The sequence below is a fragment of the Polyodon spathula genome, chromosome 10, assembly GCF_017654505.1.
Source record: "Polyodon spathula isolate WHYD16114869_AA chromosome 10, ASM1765450v1, whole genome shotgun sequence".
Lineage (NCBI taxonomy): Eukaryota > Metazoa > Chordata > Actinopteri > Acipenseriformes > Polyodontidae > Polyodon > Polyodon spathula.
Window position 1 is genome coordinate 27,104,061 of NC_054543.1, and position 19,733 is coordinate 27,123,793.

The following is a 19,733-nucleotide window of genomic DNA, read 5'->3' on the forward strand; positions in this document are numbered from 1 at the left end:
CAGAAGTGAATCTAAAAAGAACGCATTGGTTAATAACTGATGTACACTTAGGAAGGGATATGTTCTACAGTAGCTCTCCAGTGCCTTCTAGTGGGTCTCTTCTGAAATTCCAGAACAATCTGTGGTGTATATTTTTACATAGGCTTGTATTCAGTATGCTGACCCAGACCACTTTTGAGAACACAGATTTCTGACATGTGTAATTGTGTTGATTTTAGTTAGTAGTAAAGGGTTGGTGAAAGGTAAGGGATCTGCACCATTACAGAGCAAATCCCTGAACTTGATTGATGTACAGTCTGATTTGTCAGCTGTCTGGAACTGCAACCCATAGGCAGCAGGGTGAGATACCACAGCTTGCTCTGTGGCTGCTGAATGCCACAGCAGTAAATGGAAAGAAGTAACATTGTTCATTATTAATGACAACATATAGCTATGTACCCAGTTTTTAGTATATGCAGGTAATTATCATGCACAATTATGACGTGTGTTCTGCAAACATGATGCAAGATGTATTGCATTAGAATTAGCCACTAGCTACTTTACATAGGTAGTCCCAAAACTTTTTGGGGATTAAACTTGTGTATAGGATAGACGTATCACCTGAAGTATTGTGTTTGCCACTGGCATCATTGTAACAAATGTACCAATTTCATGATATGCCCCCATGGCAGAATTCAGTATTGTTATAAAAGTCACTTGTATTGGTGCTGTGGATGCAAGGAACAAAAGCCCTTTAAGGGAGTCGTGTGCCCCTTTTGAAAGTATAGCATTCTAGATAATGATGGAACCCACCCTTGAGGCAAATGATGTCCATATAAAAAAAGTAAATTGGAACAGATCTGAAATATCAATTATCTTAAGTACTGTATTATTCGTGTTTGGTTTATCCCTTTGTATAGCATTTTCTGTTTCTATCATAACATCCTGGTGACTTTTTAAAACCCAGAAGGTTAATGCGCCATTGCACTGTAGTCCAAAAGGCCTCAAAGGCATGCTCACCAAGTACAACTGGTACAGCAGTGTAACCATTGACTTGTCCCACAGCAACACTGACCCTAGGTAATTCATCAGTTGGGAATACACCAGAGAACAAATGTTTTTACATCCACTGGAGGCAGTGTACCAGCCATTTTGAGGCCATAGTGTTGTATTAAATGTATTTTTTTTAAATGTCCCCAGGATGTGATGACTGAATCAGAATAATATTACATTAGTTAAGAACATCACAGCATTTACAAATGAGAGGAGGCTATTCGACCCACTCGTCCGGTTTCTAGTAGCCGATTGATCTTGAAGCTTTGTCAAGTTGGGTCTTAAATGATTCAAGTGATTCTGCCCCATTCCATACCCTCGCCACTTTCTGTGTGAAGCAGTGTTTCCTTTCCTGCTGAATCCAGTCTCTGTCATTTGCAAAGGTGTCCTTTTGTCCAGGTTTCTGTACTGTGCTTAAAGTATTGGTTTGAATTTAAAGACTTCAGTCATGTGCCCCTTTTGTTTTAGGCTAATTAGATGCAGTTCTATTAGCCTATTTTCATATCTTATTCCTGAGTCCTGAACTTAGTTAGGAATGCAGTAGCTTGTACAGCAGGTATCAGCTACAGTAGAGATTCTGGTTCAGCAGGAACTCTGCCATGGGTAAACAAAGAGGGACACTGTAAGTGGTCTGGCTTGCTAGCCCTGCCTTGCAATAACATTTTCATTGGTTGTTTTGATCGCCTGTCCTACTGTGAAATGTATTATTTTGTACTGTTTCTCTGGAATGGGGTTGAGGTTTTAGTGCCCAAAAAAAAAAAAATTAAATCATAAAAAGTCACTTTGAAATATTTAATTTTTTTGTGGTTGAACTCGGACTGCAAAAAAATGTCAGTTTGTTAGCAAGGCAAGTCAGTGACTCTTTGATTGATAAAGCAGGTGCTATTAGTAAAGCAGATCCAGTCAGCTGCAGAATCTCTGCCTCCATGTTGTGTATTATAAACTGAAATTATCCCTCAGATATTTATTATTTCAGTTTGTACTTTATTAGCTTGTGAAGGTAGCAGATAATTTAACATTTAAGATACGAGTTAACATTTTCCTTTGTATGTACGCATTCCTGTGAGGGGCTGATATATTGAGGTCATATTACTTCTGCAGTTTCAGCTGTAAGCTTTGAGTTATTGTCTTGGTCCCCAGCTGTATTAATTGATTTTCCATTAATGGTGATGTCCAGTAAACCCTGCATTGCTTTAATTTCTGGCCATATTTACCAAGGTCAGAACATCCAAATGAGGGAGATTTGGGAGGACTCCATGACAAGGCTTTGTCATTGCCTTTTGTTTTAGGTATGAGACTGCTAAAATTGGCCCAGACAAGTACATGAGTCTCACTCCAAATGAGTAAGACCTGACATGTCTGAGTGTCTTTATAGTTGATACACTGCTATATTCTCCCAATACAGTTCCATTGAAGGTGATGTCCAAGAGATATTACCCATTTCACTGCCACATTTGTCTGTATAGAGCTTTTTCACTTATCCATTTTACAAACCATTCGATCAAAAACATTTCTAGTTTTCCTTCAATATGCCTAAACAGAGAATTTTTTGAGTAAAGCAAAAAAAATGTGGTTACATAAAATACACGTGAAAAAGAAGTGGAAGTAGTGTGCCACCATATCATTAAAAAAATGTAGTTTTGTGTAAGTTAGTCATTTGACATTAGTCTTTACTCAATTTCACCACATCATTAACTTTGCAGTGCTATAAAAAGAAACAGTAATGATGGTCCCTGCTCTGTGGCAGGTCATGTCATAAAGACTGCAAACCTATACCTCCCTGTAAGGCAGACAGATGCAATTTGATTAATTACAAGTTAGTTATTTTTCTGGTAATTTGCAAATGCAAATCAGCTGTTCAGTTGGCAGTGAGATTGCATTTGAATTTCAGACATAACCGCTGTGCAGTATCTAGACAGATCCTCTGCAGTTTATTATTAAAGGGCATATCAGCACTACATGAAAAATAAAACAAACTATCTCACCTTGCTGTTCCAAAAGTATTTGGTCATTGTATAATAATCTGTATGCGCCCAAACATCTGCATAATGCCATGCTGCCATTGTCCAAAATCATTCTTCTGGAGCATCTCTTCTGAGCCAAAAAACGTAACTTCCGCGTGTACTGTCAGATGGCGCATGCCCAGTGAAGCGTTCTGTAAGCTATATTACCTCCGAGTGGAAACACACTACAAGGTTCGTACGCTAGTCTGGAAGTCTGGAAAAAGTTTGGAAAAATGCCAAACTGATTTCCAGGGCTCCGTTATGAAAGTTTTGATAAAGTCTGGACTTTTACTAGTATCACGGGAGAATGAAAATAATTCCACAATTTTTTTATTATTATTAATAATAATTGAGCTTGAAAATGAGTCAGCAGTTCTAACGGCAATTTATTAGTAGTGATTATATTGCTTGTGACGAAATCCCTTGAGGATTGCCCCGTGTAACACCCCCAATAACGTCCTGACAACTCAAGCAGTCCTATCCAGTCAGCGCACTGGTATATATCACATGACTCTGCCAGCTCCAATGATACATACTGAATACAGAATACAGAATAATGGGTGCAACATGCCACAAATAGGTACTGTACTTGTAATTCTACTTTTATTGACAATCTCATTGCTATTTATTATTATTATTATTATTATTATTATTATTATTAGTGGTAGTAGTAGCAACAAATACTGTAATAAAGAAAATCAAAGAATAAAAACAGTATTAATATTATAAATAATTTAGCTAATGCCTTTATCCAAGGTGACTTCCTTAACTTACTGCAGCAACTTATATAGTTCGTTTTGGATTGTCTTGTTACTATAGCGAACAAAAGGCTTTGGACTCAAACAGGATTGTTATATCGAGGGCGTACTGTATTTAGTATTTGACTTGTATGTTTAATATACGACACTTGCACATTTTACTATATAATGGTGCACATTTATTATTTCATTTTTGTTATTTTTCACCTCCCTTAGGTGTTCAACATTTAATATAGGTATAAAGAAGTTTGGATCAGAATCCAATAGCATCCCTTTCAAAAAAGTAGTATACTGCAAGTATACTTGTGCCAACATTGTCTGGTTTTACTATACTATTGGTACCACTGTGCTATCCTGTTTTGGCTCAAGTATACTTGCAGTAACTTTTTATATTCTCTTTGTAAATAATGCAACGTAGTTCTCAAATATTGGACATTTCTTAGATTGTATCTTACTTCTCTTTTGCATACCTGCATTGTCTCTTGCTAGATTTGCACCACCAGATTCTGACAAATACTTTTAGAAAACCATGTGCAACTTCTGGTCTGGATCAAAAAGTTATAGTGCTCTGCGGCTGCCCGCCTATGTGGATAACTATCAAAAAACTAGTAGAAACTAAAACACAAGTCTGGGAAAAACAAGTGGACATCTGGAAAGTATGGAATTTTGGTGTTGAAAAAGTATATGAACCCTAACACTAGTCTGTGTGACAAATATGGTCTGTCTAATTTTCCATAATCCATGTACTGTGTGAAAGATGTCTACTACATGAAACGACAGCAGGTACAAGTTCTTTCCTTATGGAAAATTAGACAGACCATGTTTGTCACACAGACTAGTGTGTTTCCAAACTACGGTAATATAACTAATGCAGCAATTCATTGGGCATGCGCTGGTACATTTCAGAGTACAAGTGAGGGTACATTGTTTTTTGGCTGAGAAGAGATGCTTGAGAACAGTGATTTTGGACATAGCAGTGTGGCAATACGGATTATTATACAATGACCAAATACATTCGGAACAGCAAGATGGGATAGTTTAGTTTTATTTTTTATGTAGTGCTGATGTACCCTTTACCCAGGCTCATTGTAGTTTGTAATTCAGATTCGGACATTTAATATGGTAAAGAATAGCATTGCAAAAAATATACACTGTAATACAATCCGTTTAATCTACTATTTAAAAGCCAAAGATGTATTCACTGTAAACAAAGTTCTATATTTACTGTTTAGTGTTGCTCCATAATAGGACACTAAAGCATTTTTATTTTCATTCTTTCAATTTGCATTGCATTGCATTGCTTGTGTGGTGGGACTGTATCTTCAGATATAAAGGACATAAGTGGAAGGTGTGCGTGAACCCATGCTGTTAAGCCCTGCGTATTGACTAGAAAAGAACCAGTAAAGTATACAATAAGCATAGAGTAGCTTGAGCATTACCTCATTAAAGAGGTAGGGCTCAGACTTCTTATCCTGTGCTGGAGAGGGGGGTGGGTGTTGACTCAAGCAGGGGCGAAATTACAAGCATTATTAACATTAGGTAGATAGATTACATTTACAATTAGGCATGCTTAAAATTTGCGAGTCATGTGCCACAGACTATATATAGTCTGGAAGCGACAGCGTGGGAGAAGTACAGGCGTGGAAAAGTGCATAGCAGTTTAGAAGCAGTAAGAAGAAATTGCATCTTTAATTGCTTTAATCAGAAAATACAGGACATTGGGCAAACACTGCATCTCAAAGTCAAACAGCCGCGTGTGTTTTTCTGATAACAAACTGAAACTCGGAGCAGCTGATTCAAATTCAGCGCCTTTCTGAGACACAGGCGAGGGGAAGAGCCAACAGCACAGCGGAACAACGCAGCTAATAACGAGACAGTCTTCCCAGCGACAGCGAGTGGAAGCGACAGCGTGGGAGAAGTACAGGCGTGGAAAAGTGCAGAGCAGTTTAGAAGCAGTAAGGAGAAATTACATCTTTAATTGCTTTAATCAGAAAACACAGGACATTGGGCAAACACTGCAGCTCAAAGTCAAACAGCCGCGTGTGTTTTTCTGATAACAAACTGAAACTTGGAGCAGCTGATTCAAATTCAGCGCCGTTCTGAGACACGGGCGAGGGGAGGAGCCAACAGCACAGCAGAACAACGCAGCTAATAACGAGACAGTCTTCCCAGCGACAGCGTGGGAGAAGTACAGGTGTGGAAAAGTGCAGAGCAGTTTAGAAGCAGTTTGAAAGCAGGTTGACAGCTGCAGAAGAAATTAAACTTCAAAAAAAAAACCCCATCAACATGGTCTTCAAGCCAGTAATCTGTGACACCTGCTTGATGTGGGAAATCCGAGAAAACCCAGCGGAGCTAAACCAAGTGTGCGTGAAGTGCCGCGCGATCCAGGACTTGCATAAACTAGTAAGTATGCTAGAAATGTAGCTAGAAGAAGTGAGACATCAACATGATCTTGAGGAGCTGGCACACCCACAATTCATGGAAGTCTGCATCACCCCTAACAGACTGAAAGCCACCAGGGAGATAGAAGGTCAGAACAGCTGGGTTCAGGTAGGCAGAAGCAGGGAAAAAAAGAAACTTCGTCAAACACAACCACCAGAAATCAAAACAACCAACAAATTTGAGTCACTTCAGAATTTTGATGAGCAGAACCAACAACAAGAGAATGAAAGGAACAACATCCAGGACCCTATTGACAGTGGTGACCAGACAGCAAAAAGAAGGGAGGTCATGATTGTTGGGGACTCCATATTGAGAAACACAGCAAGTTCAATTTGCAGTTTGGACCCCCTTACTACAACAGTGTTCTGCCTTCCGGGAGCCTCTGTCAAGCACATCAATGAGAACGTGGACAGGCTCCTAGAACGAACAGGAGACGACCCGGTAGTAGTCGTCCACATCGGTACAAACAACATTGGAAGAGACAGACCAAAATCCCTGCAAAACAAATTCAGAGAGCTAGGAAGGAAATTAAAAGACAAGACCAAAACTGTGGTATTTTCTGGTATACTACCGGCACCTTGCAAAGGACCACATGGACAGCTGGAAATAATTAATCTAAACGCATGGCTGAAGACGTGGTGCACATGGGAAGGCTTCACCTATCTTGATCATTGGACCACATTCTACAACGAGGACTATCTGTATAGACGGGACGGACTGCACTTAAATAAAAAGGGAACCAATCTACTTGGAGAAAAGATCCTCGAGCAGGTTCAGAAGCATTTAAACTAGAAAGGAAGGGGGGAGAAATCAACAAAAAACAGAAGGGAGACCGCATCAAAACAAGAACAACAACTCAGGTAAGACAACCATTAAATGTATTTATCTAAATGCTAGAAGTATCAGAAACAAAATTCTAGAACTTAAAGCTACTGCACTAACAGGTAAGTATGATGTGATAGGTGTTACAGAAACGTGGTTGTCTGAGAGTGATGGGGATGAATATAATATTTGTGGGTATACACTGTATCGGAAAGACAGACAGGACAAAAGAGGAGGAGGGGTAGCGCTATACATAAGAAACAGTCTTGAAGCCCAGGTGTTAAACCTGGACAAAGAAAATAAAGCCGAATCAATATGGGTCAGAATAACGGACAAAAATTCAAAGGGCATAATAATAGGAGCATGCTATAGACCGCCAGATTCAGACGGTGAGCAAAATAATCTGTTATACAATGACATTAGAAATGCGTGTAGAAAAGGAGAAGCCATACTAATGGGGGATTTCAACTTCCCCCATATAAAATGGGAAAACCCGGTGGGTAGCACGACGGGTGAAATTGAAATGGTGGAAATGACAAATGACTGCTTCCTAACACAATTTGTCTAGACACTGACTAGAGGGGAGGCATGCCTTGATTTAGTCTTTTCAAATAACGAAGACAGAATAACTAAAACAGAGGTCAGAGAACCACTAGCAAACTCAGACCACAACATGGTCTCATTTGAAGTGTTTTTTAAAACCCCAAAAGTAAAGACTAAAGCTAAGGTTTACAATTTTAGAAAAGCAAACTATGAAGGTATGAAACAGACACTAACAGAAGTAGCTTGGAGTAAAATAGAGAAAACATCCACAGAAAAAGGATGGCTGTTCTTTAAAATTGTAGTACTAGAGGTGCAAAACAATTACATCCCTAAAGTAGACAAATCTAAATGTAAAACTAAATTGCCAAAATGGTTTAATAGATCAATTAAAAAAAAATATTCAGCGAAAAAAGGCACTTTACAGAGCATTAAAAAGGGACCAAAAAGAAAGTACACAGAAAGATTACATGGAACTGCAAACACAAGTCAAAAAGGAAGTTAGAAAGGCCAAGAGAGAAATAGAAATTAACATTGCTAAAACCAGTTCCAAAATGTTTTTCCAATATTACAACAGCAAGAGAACATTCAAAGAGGAGGTTAAATGTTTAAGAGATACAAATGGCAAACTTGTAGATGAAGAAAAAAAAATAGCAAATATATTAAATGATTACTTTTCACAAGTGCCCCACATGTCATCCAGTTCCTATCCAGTTTTAAATAACTTTAGCATAACCGAGGCAGAAGTGTTAAAGGGACTAGGAGCTCTTAAAATAAACAAATCCCCTGGGCCGGATGAGATCCTCCCAATAGTACTCAAAGAAATGAAAGAAGTTATTTACAAACTGCTAACCAAGATCATGCAGCAGTCTCTTGACACAGAGGTGGTACAGACAGACTGGAAAATTGCAAACGTAATACCGATCCACAAAAAGGGAAACAAAACTGAACCAGGTAACTACAGACCAGTAAGCCTGACTTCTATTATATGCAAACTTATGGAAACTATAATAAGATCCAAAATGGAAAATTACCTATATGGTAACAGGGTCCTGGGAGACAGTCAACATGGTTTTAGGAAAGGGAGATCGTGTCTAACTAACTTGCTTGATTTTTTTGAGGATGCAACATCGATAATGGATAATTGCAAAGCATATGACATGGTTTATTTAGATTTCCAGAAAGCTTTTGACAAAGTCCAGCACAAAAGATTAATTCTCAAACTGAACGCAGTTGGGATTCAAGGAAACGCATGTACATGGATTAGGGAGTGGTTAACATGTAGAAAACAGAAAGTACTGATTAGAGGAAAAACCTTAGAATGGAGTGTGGTAACCAGCGGTGTACCACAGGGATCAGTATTAGGTCCTCTGCTATTCCTTATCTACATTAATGATTTAGAGTCTGGTATAGTAAGCAAACTTGTTAAATTTGCAGACGACACAAAAATAGGAGGAGTGGCAAACACTGTTGCAGCAGCAAAGGTCATTCAAAATGATCTAGACAAGATTCGGAACTGGGCAGACAAAAGGCAAATGACATTTAATAGAGAAAAGTGTAAGGTACTGCACGCAGGAAATAAAAATGTACATTATAAATATCATATGGGAGATACTGAAATTGGAGAAGGAATCTATGAAAAAGACCTAGGAGTTTTTGTTGACTCAGAAATGTCTTCATCCAGACAATGTGGGGAAGCTATAAAAAAGGCCAACAAGATGCTCGGATACATTGTGAAAAGTGTTGAATTTAAATCAAGGGAAGTAATGTTAAAACTGTACAATGCACTAGTAAGACCTTGAATATTGTGTTTAGTTCTGGTCACCTTGCTATAAAAAAGATATTGCTGCTCTAGAAAGAGTGCAAAGAAGGGCGACCAGAATTATTCCAGGCTTAAAAGGCATGTCATATGCAGACAGGCTAAAATAATTGAATCTGTTCAGTCTTGAACAAAGAAGACTACGCGGCGACCTAATTCAAGCATTCAAAATTCTAAAAGGTATTGACAATGTTGACCCAAGGGACTTTTTCAACCTGAAAAAAGAAACAAGGACCAGGGGTCACAAATGGAGATTAGAAAAAGGGGCATTCAGAACAGAAAATAGGAGGCACTTTTTTACACAGAGAATCATGAGGGTCTGGAATCAACTCCCCAGTAATGTTGTTGAAGCTGACACCCTGGGATCCTTCAAGAAGCTGCTTGATGAGATTCTGGGATCAATAAGCTGCGAACAACCAAATGAGCAAGATGGGCCGAATGGCCTCCTCTTGTTTGTAAACTTTCTTATGTTCTTATATTCTTATATATATTGGATATGTTACCATTGCTATTTCTGAGAACATTGCACTGTTAAACTTTTTTACCAATCCTGTGTAGTTCTAGTAGTACTTTTTGAAGACTCTGCTTCATGCATGCAAGGTTTGAAAGTCCTAGTGTAACCCTTTTGTAGTACTGCAGAAGGTTATGTAAAGTACATTTTTTCAGAAAATAACTACTTTTCATTGCTTTGTTGCAGATTTCTGGATCTGAGAAGTACTTCACAGTGACAGAAGAGGTATGTAATTGCAGTTTGGTAAAGAGTCCACTCTTAACTTGTTTCCACGAGGCACACTACTGAAATGTTCTTTATTCCCAGCTCTATTGCTTATAAACTTATATCAGACAGGAAAATGAGACACCATAGAAGCCTAAAGTTCTGTTAGATGGTCATGTTACCACAGTATCTCTTCACACAGAGTAAGGGTATGGAATGTGATACTTGACAACGTTTTGGGAAAATCAGTCAGAATCAGTTTAGGTAGGCTGTAGATTTCTTAAGAACATAAGAAAATTTACAAACAAGAGAAGGCAATTTGGCCCATCTAAGGAGCTGATTTATTTCAAACATGTGTCAAGTTGGTTCTTTAAGGATCCAAGTGATTCAGCTTCAATAACATGACTAGGTAACCCATTCCATACCCTCATCATACTCCTGATTCTGTCTCCACTAAATTTCCAACTGTGTCCTTTGGTCCTGGTTTCAATTGGGTTAACTAGTCAGTTCCTTTAAGATTGTAAAGTCTGCAGTCCTGTCCCCTAATCTTTTTTGTTCCAGGCTAAATATATTTAGTTCTTTCAGCCTTGGATATTTGTAAATCTGTCCTTTAAGTCCTGGAATTAGCCTGGTTGCTAAATGTTCTTATGTACTGCTTTGAAAGTAAGGGGACCACTGAAAGACCACTTATTGGCTTTTGACAGGAAAGAAATTAACTGGATTTGTCCTTGTTTTATTATACCATGAAATCAAATTGAAACATGTTGAGGTTTGGGAGGGTACCATGAGCTAGTTAGGTATTGATTGAAAAGCAGTATCAATGTGTATGCAGTTACTTGAATAATGGCTGTAGTAGGGACATTGGTATTTAATATGTGAAGTACTGTATGATATGCAAGGAAATTTGTTAAGGTATAAAGAAATTGCAAACAAATTCCCAGTTTTTCTGGTAAATACCAGGGTTAATACTGGGTACAGCAAGGCGGGTTATCTACTTATATCAGTTTTGAGTGTGAATAACTGTCTGTGACAGTGTAAAGCTGGATAACCTGTATCAATAAACTACTTGTATTGCACTAAAACAAATTCATTATTTACATCGGCTTATTTACAACACGTGAAGTCATGCATTTTCTAGATACCAACTCACATTCTTAAATTGAGGGGAGATTTGTACAAAACACAACTATAAACTTTTTTTTGAGGGGTAAAAAGCAGTAAAGATAAAAGGCTTTGATATATTTAGCCTAATCCCAGCAGCTATATTTACATGTGAAATTGCGTTCCGAGATTCTTGTGTTGTACCTTAGGAGTTGGTCCTGCTCCAGCATCAAAAACACCTCTTCAATTAAAGTGGCTGGAAAGCCTCAAGCTTAGCAAGTGTTGCAGTGGAATTGAAACTGCAAGTCTGGTGTCCCCCACAGGATGTCACTATAAAACAAAGTACAGCTTTCCTGGAATAAATCCATAGAGTACAATAACTGTTTTTACAGAGAAACAGGATATGACTTGGATTTGTATTGAAAAAGTTTAAAATATGTCCTTTTAGACATCCATATTGTAGGCATGTGTGTGGTTCAGTACACATAGTTTTACTGTCTTCACATCATTCAGAATTAAAAATTATTCATAAGGTTCTGTTCATAAACCATTGACTGTTTTGAGGAATGTTTTATTAAAGTCCAATTTGACTTATTGAATCATGTTTGTAGATCTGTTTCTCAGAGTTTGTTTCACAATTTCAAAGAGCACTGTAAACAGTCCTATAACATTTTTGAATTGGGCCCATAACATATAACACAAGTCCAGTGTGTCAAACAAAACGCTACACTATACAGGTTTTTCTTTGTAAATTAATGCAGCTTGGCCTTTGCAGTTACTTTGACCCAACACTAGGTGGTACCAATACTACTATTTTACAGTTCCAGAATAAATTTTGCTTGTAACTGTACTTCATTTGTGCCTTTTGAACAAAAGTTTACACGCTGTGAGGTCTGGTCACAATATTAGATACAACCTGTCAAATGTGGTGTTATATAAGCCCCTGAGCTGTAGTAAGATAGCTAGTGGTTTAATGTGTGGGGATGTTAACTGTGCTTGCAAGAGGTGCATGAGTGGTTTGTACATCAACACCCATTGTACCTGGCTGGGATATATTGAATCACACTAGTTTAGTGTCTTTTTTGTAAGAACAGGAGCTGAACTTCTTGGACGAACTTCATTAAACCCATCAGTATTTGTCGACGGTATTGCCTCATGCGTGAAGTTTCCATACAGGGTCAGTTGCTGTGGAATGAACAGGTTATTTTGTATATGTGTTTTTTTTTTTTTTTTTTTAATTAACAGAGATACCAGTGATCTATGCAGAAATTGTGCCTTTCCCTGTATGGATTGTGAGGGCTGAAACGTGTGCAGTAATTACACTATTTTAATTACTGTATGACTTAAGTCACAACTTTGTACTAAACTGTGGAATGTGTTTTTAAATGTGTGGGCATCAGTAATTGGTTCCAGTAGTTTGATTTTGTATTTCTGTTGGATCTAGAGCTGTCTTTTGTGCTAAACATAACCACAATCTTTTGATATCCAACTGTGGTAAACTAATATTATTTACTAACATATGCCAAAAAGTTATGTAAACTCTTTGAATATTCTTATCTTAAAATAGAGCACATCTTTTATAACTGGTTCTTGTTACACTGAAATTTACTTTGTTACTGAAAGGTTATATTTTTATTTTAGTTGCCTCTGACTGACAAGAACAACTGACCACCCATAGAAAAATCTTTTCTTTGTTTGGGATTTGTTTGGTTTGCCCAGACTGATTTAAAGTTAGCTTTCTCCCATATATAGAGACATTGGTTCTACAAAACCCTGCAGATATTAAAGAACAAACTGATACGAGTTGTTTAAAGTGAACATGTCCAGGGTGTTCTGTTACAGAGAAGGATTTATCATGCTTTGGGCGATGTTAATTATGCTTTTAAATTAGGCTACCGGAAACTTAGACTCTAGAGAATGTTTCTTATAAATTAGCTGTGATAAAGAATCCACATCCCCCATTCTACTAGATCTGCCATTAACAGCTCATATGTTTCATGCAATTAGGTCATCACTTGCTTGATACATGCCGTCATTTAATAAAAGACAGAAGTCTTTATAATTGCAAACTATTTTTTTATTGAATGTAACAGGACAAGGAGCCCTGTACATGATTATTTGTTTATTTTTAGAACGGGATACCCCGACACACTTGTTCAGTTTATTATTTTATATGTTTTGTTGTATTGTTATAATTATGATTTATTTATTGCAAATATGATGGCGAGAAGCTGTAGGTTCTGTTTGGCAGCATGGATGGGAAGCCCCATCCACATTAAAATACCTTGTGTGAATGCGTGACTGTCAGCTAGTGATTATTGAATTAGCTGGCAGTCACACATACTAAAACTACCTGTGCAGACTATGGCCGAGGGGTAATAAGAGAATTAATAGCCAGTTAACCCATCGGCTGTGATATAAAAGACCTGCGACTTTGGTGGGTTGTTCAGAGGAGAGAACAGAGCGAGAGCAGTTTAAAAATTAATCTAAAATATACACAGGATCAGTGAAAGCAATGTGCCCAGTCTGACTTGTGTGTTTAGTTGTTTGTGTTCGTGATTTTGTTTTGTGTACCTGTTTTATTTTTCTCGGTGAGCAGTGTTTTTTTTTTTTTGTTAAAAATGTTTACTTTATTTTTGTTATTTAAAAAATAAAATGTTGCAAGGGTCATTGCACCGTAGCTGCAGTGTCTCTTTGTTTTTGGTTCCTGCATCTGGCCTGACGTCACCACTCGGCTACCCTGTCACACTGCATTTTCTACATCATTTGTTAAACCTGATTTTGTTTGCAAATGCAGGCCTCATTTTGAATCTGAAATGTATACCTTCAGGCAATGTTGAATTCAGGTCAGATATGAACAGTAAACTGTCCTGACCACACCCTGCCATTTAGTCCTGAGCTAAGACAGTTCTGAATAATTGTACCACATTGGGTGGTGGTTTTGTGGCATCTACTAATGTCCACTTGGGGCTAGACCTGAGCCAGATTCATACCCAATCCTCTAGAGAAGTGTTTCCCAACCCTGTTCCTGGCAGCACACCATTTCTGCTGGTTTTCGTTCCAACACAGCGCTCAATTGCCGTATCAACAAACGAAGAGCTTGAACATAACGGGAAAATTCCCAATTAATCACTTTATTAATTCAATGAAGGGTTCAATTAAGCAATTAAGCGCTGCGTTGGAACGAAAACTAGCAGACACGGTGTGCCGCAGGAACAGGGCTGGGAAACGCTGCTGTAGAGGGAAACACTAAAAAAAAAGCTGGCAAATTAACCCACTGCTCCGTTAGGAGTGTAAAGATTGATCATGTATCGACCAATCATAATGCTTTCATTACATGATATATGGCAAAAGAGGTATGTATTGTTTGTACCATGATACAAGACCAAAAGCACAACAAAGCACGTATTCACCAAGTGGTTCTTGAATTTAGAATAAGTGTATTTTTATAGTTTGGTGTGAATACATACCCTCCTTATATCATTTAATGTTTGCTTTTTAACAACATAGTCCATTGTTAAATGACCATTTAATCTTATCAGGTATCATAGAAGTAGTCAGCCAGGACCATGGCTTGTATTGTGATACATATTGTGTATCATGACATTAGTGTTGTACCCCTATGCTCCACTTTGACCATACTAAGTGTCCAGTCTTAATGCTTTCATTTCATGAAAAAAAAAAATGTCAATGGAAATAAGTTGTGTGACTGATACGTTTGATGGGTTTTAAAAGCACTGTTATTTTTTAGGCTACTTGTTTTTATTGCATTATATTCTGGTTGAGTATTAACGGCATTGCACTGCTGTTTTAATCCCAAATGCACTTGTACATGGGGTTCAGTATAAAGTTAATACTACTGTATACCATGCCGTGGGTTACCCACACATGGTATACATGTAAAGCCAGCAGAGTGTAAGGAACCTTATGTAATCCCCAAGCAGCTGTGATTTCAACTGAGAAAATCAGCAAATGTAGAGAGAAGTGATTAAAACGCTGTATCATTTGGAACAAATTGGAATGATTGTTGAAAACGAAAAAATATTGTCATTGTTCACCGGCTACACAAATAAGAATTTCCTGCCCAGCCATATGAACAGTAAACTGTCTTGACCACGTCCTGCCAATCAGTCCTGGGCTTGTGTCAATCAAAGACAGTTTTATTTAAACAACAAAAATAAAATAAAAGGTTTAACAAAAAACAGTGCTCACAGAGAAAAATAAAAGGTTTGAACAAAACAAATCATGAACACAAAATACTCCCACTCAAACAAATACGGTGCTGGGGCTTCCAGCACTCATAATAGTTTTAATTTATTTTTCTTTTTTTCTCGCTCCTCTAAATACCCACCCCGAGTGCCGGCAGCGACCACCGACAAAGCGGGACCGCAAGCAGCCTCAGGAGTTGCAACGCAGCAGTCAACCCCAGGCGATCCCAACGTGGTATCCCTGAGCGGAGTGGGCATGGCATCCCTGATCGGACAGAGGCAGGCATCCTTGGGCGGTGACGCACCAGCGTCCCCGGGCGAGGCAGAGCTGGCAACCCCAGGCTACAGTGGCAGGGGAGCCCCTGGCCATGAAGGCGGCAGCTTGAGCTCTACTTCTCCTCCTGGTGAAGGAATCAGGACTAGCTGAGGTTGCAGTTTTCCCCCGTGCTCCGCTCAGCAGCATATGCAGGGGCTGCTGATGACTGCCAGCATACTGTCCTGGTCCTTCTAGTGCTGAAGGGAGAGTCCGCTCCTGCTCTTCTCCTCCAGGTGGCAAAGGTAACAGGGGCTCCTCCCTTTCTGGTGGCAAAGACGGTAGGGGCTCCTCCCCTTGTGGGAGCAGGCATGCTGGTGGAGATGGGCACAGCAGGTCTTGCTCTGCAGTGGGTGGTGGAGGTGGAACCAGCGGGCACTCTCCCTCTGCTGGTGGAGGTGGGAGTGGCAAGCAGTCCTCCCACTACGATGGAGGCGAAACCAGCAGTTATTCTCCCTCTGCTGATGGAAGTGGGAACAGCAAGTAGTCCTCCCATGGCAGTGGAGGCGGAACCAGCAGGTATTCTCCCTCTGCTAGTGGAGATGTGGGCTGTGGACGTCTCACCACTCTTGGGTGTTGTGGACTCACCGACTCCTCCCTCTTGGGCTGTGGATGCCTGGCCTCCTGCCTTTTGGGCTGTGGACACACTGACTCCTCCCTTTTGGGCTGTGGACGCACAGACTACCCCACTCTAGGTCCGTGTCCTGGAAGACCTCCAGGCAGTGGTGATCCTCTTGTCCGTAACACTTGCAATTGGTGCACGACTCTTCCTCCTCCAACACCTTCCCATCCTCCTCTTCACACACACACACGAAATATATATATAAAAAATTAAGCACCTGGCCTGAGTCAAGGAGGTGCTGGTGATCCCACAGTGTGTGACAGGGATGGCTGTAGTTGTGACATCAGGCCAGAAGCAGGAATAAAAACAAATTCAGTACTGAAAGATGTGGCGTGCACCGTTTTATTTTTCAGCAACAAAAATAAAATAAAAGGTTTGAACAAAACAAATCGCAAACACAAAATAATCCCACTCAAACAAATAGGATGCTGCACTCGTAGCAGTTGTTTTAATTTATTTTTCTTTTTTTCTCGCTCCAGCTCCTCTAAACACCTACCCCGAGTGCAGAGAGCTGAATGCTTTTATTTACACACTGGCAGAGGACGGGCTGCCTAATCTTGCCTCTGCCAGAAACAAAACAATAACACAACACAGCTACACCGTCATATATTTAATAAATAAGTCATAATACAAACACAAAATAATAAACTACTCAGCGGTGGAAGGGTACCCCGTTCTAAAATAAACAAATACATTTATGACAGGGCTTTGCTCTGCCCCCTTTTGCATGTGCAGGGCTCCTCGCCCTGTCACGGGGACATACTGCAGTGCAGGTAGTTTATATTGCTAAGCATATTGCATATCATTTAAAATGGTATTTACAAAACAATTGATATTCACAAAACAAAAAGGGGTAGATGTAGTATGGGCCGGTTGCAGGGCAAACATACCGCAATTAGCATTTTTGTTGTGACAATTCGAAAAGTGCACATTTTGTCAGGTGTACTAAGAAAAAAATATGTTAATGAAGAGAGCCGCAGTGTACTAATTTTAAATATAATTTGCATCATCTTAGCGAGAGTTGAGCAACATTTATTAAAGTAAAATAGCGGCAGTTGAGTTGTGGTTTGCTACAGCAGAGGGTGCCCGAAGGATAACGTCTATACATGCAAGGGTGCAAGAATCAAAATAACATTGTTTTTATTAAATGTAAACGTCATTTGTACAATGCATTCTGTTCTGCCTTCATTGTACGTATTTATTACTGTGTGTGTGTGTGTGTGTATATATATATATAAGTGCCTTGCAAAAGTATTCAGACCCCTGACCATTTCTCTCATATTACCGTGTTACAACTGGTACATTGAAATTTCGTTCTGTTCGATATTTTATTTTAAAACACTTAAACTCAAAATCAATTATTGTAAGGTGACATTGGTTTTATGTTGGGAAATATTTTTAAGAAAAATAAAAAACTGAACTTGCTTGCGTAAGTATTCAACCTCCACACATTAATATTTGGTAGAGCCACCTTTCGCTGCAATAACAGCTTTAAGTCTTTTGGGGTAAGTATGTACCAGCTTTGCACACAGTGTCGGAGTGATTTTGGCCCATTCTTCTTGGCAGATTTGCTCCAGGTTGTTCAGGCTGGTTGGACGACGCTTGTGGACCACAATTTTCAAATAGTGCCAGAGATTCTCAATGGGATTGAGATCAGGACTTTTACTGGGCCACTGTAGGACATTCACCTTTTTGTTCTTGTGCCACTCCAATGTTGTTTTGGCCTTGTGCTTGGAATCATTGTCCTGCTGAAAGGTGAATTTCCTCCCAAGCTTCAGTTTTTTAGCAGACTGAAGCAGATTCTCTTGCAGTGTTTTCCTGTATTTTGCTCCATCCATTCTTCCTTCAATTGTAACAAGATGCCCAGTCCCTGCTGATGAGAAGCATCCCCATAGCATGATGCTGCCACCACCATACTTCACTGTAGGGATGGTGTGTCTTGAGGCATGGGCAGTGTTAGGTTGCGTTACACATAGCGCTTTGAGTTTTGGCCAAAAAGCTCTATCTTGGTCTCATCTGACCACAAAACCTTTTCCCACATTGCAGCTGGGTCACTCTCATGCTTTCTGGCAAACTCCAGACGTGCTTTCAGATGGTACTTTTTGAGTAACGGCTTCTTTCTTGCCACCCTCCCATACAGGCCAGTGTTATGCAGAGCTCTTGGTATGGTTGACTGATGCACCATTACTCCACTCCCAGCCACTGAACTCTGTAGCTCCTTCAAAGTGATTGTTGGCCTCTCTGTGGCTTCTCTCACAAGTCTCCTTCTTGTTTGAGTTTTGAGGGACGGCCTTTTCTTGGAAGTGCCTGGTTGGTGTGATGCAGCTTCCACTTCCTGATTATTGATTCAACTGTGCTCACTGGGATATCCAAACAATTACTTTATCTCTAACTTCTGTAGAATGCTCTTTGGTCTTCATTTTCCTTCAGATTCACAGCCTTACCAATGATCCTTCAACAGTGGGGTTTTTATCCAGAAAATGTGACAGGAACTTTAATGGTTCACAGGTGGAGGCCAATGGTAAGGTAATTGTGTCCTCGTTAGGGCAATTTCTTTCATCGGTGCAAACTGGGAGCTTCCACAGCACAGGGGTTGAATACTTATGCAAGCAAGATAGTTCAGTTTTTTATTTTTCTTAAAAATATTTCCCAACATAAAACCAATGTTACCTTACAATAATTGATTCTAACTTTCAGTGTTTAAAAATAAAATAACGAAATTTCAATGTACCATTTGTAATTCGGAAATATGAGAGAATTGGTCAGGGGTCTGAATACTTTTGCAAGGCACTGTGTGTGTGTGTGTGTGTGTCTATATATATATATATATATATATATATATATATATATATATATATATATATATATATATATATATATATATATATATATATATAAATTGTGTTACAACGTGGAATCAAAATGGTTTTAATTAGTTTTTGCCACTGAGCAACACAAAAAGTCCATAATGTCAAAGTGAAAAATAAAATCTACAAATTGTTCGAAATTAATTACAAATATAAAACAGAAAATAATTGATTGCATAAGTATTCACCCCCTTTGCTATGACACACCTAAATAAGTTCTGGTGCAACCAATTGTCTTTAGAAGTCACATAATTAGTTTAATGGAGTCCACCTGTGTGCAATTAAGGTGTTTCACGTGATTTCAGGTTAAATACACCTGTCTCTGGGAGATCCCACAGTTGGTTAGTACATTACCTAACAAAAACTGCATCATGAAGATGAAGGAACAATCAAAGCAAATCCGGAATAAGGTTCTTCAAAATCACCAATCAGGGGTAGGATATAAGAACATTTCAGTGGCATTGAATATCCCCCGGAGCACAGTAAAGTCC

At 39.0% G+C, this 19,733-nt stretch overlaps 1 protein-coding gene across 4 annotated transcripts in view; it reads left to right on the forward strand.

Annotated features, from left to right (window-relative positions):
- LOC121322038 (double-stranded RNA-specific editase 1-like) overlaps positions 1-19,733 on the forward strand; it is a 181,146-nt gene that overhangs the window by 99,848 nt on the left and 61,565 nt on the right. For all 4 annotated transcript variants that reach the window (XM_041261488.1, XM_041261484.1, XM_041261487.1 and 1 more), the window contains one exon: positions 10,114-10,152. The gene's annotated coding sequence lies outside the window, so the exon portion shown is untranslated. The remainder of the gene's footprint in view (positions 1-10,113; positions 10,153-19,733) is intronic.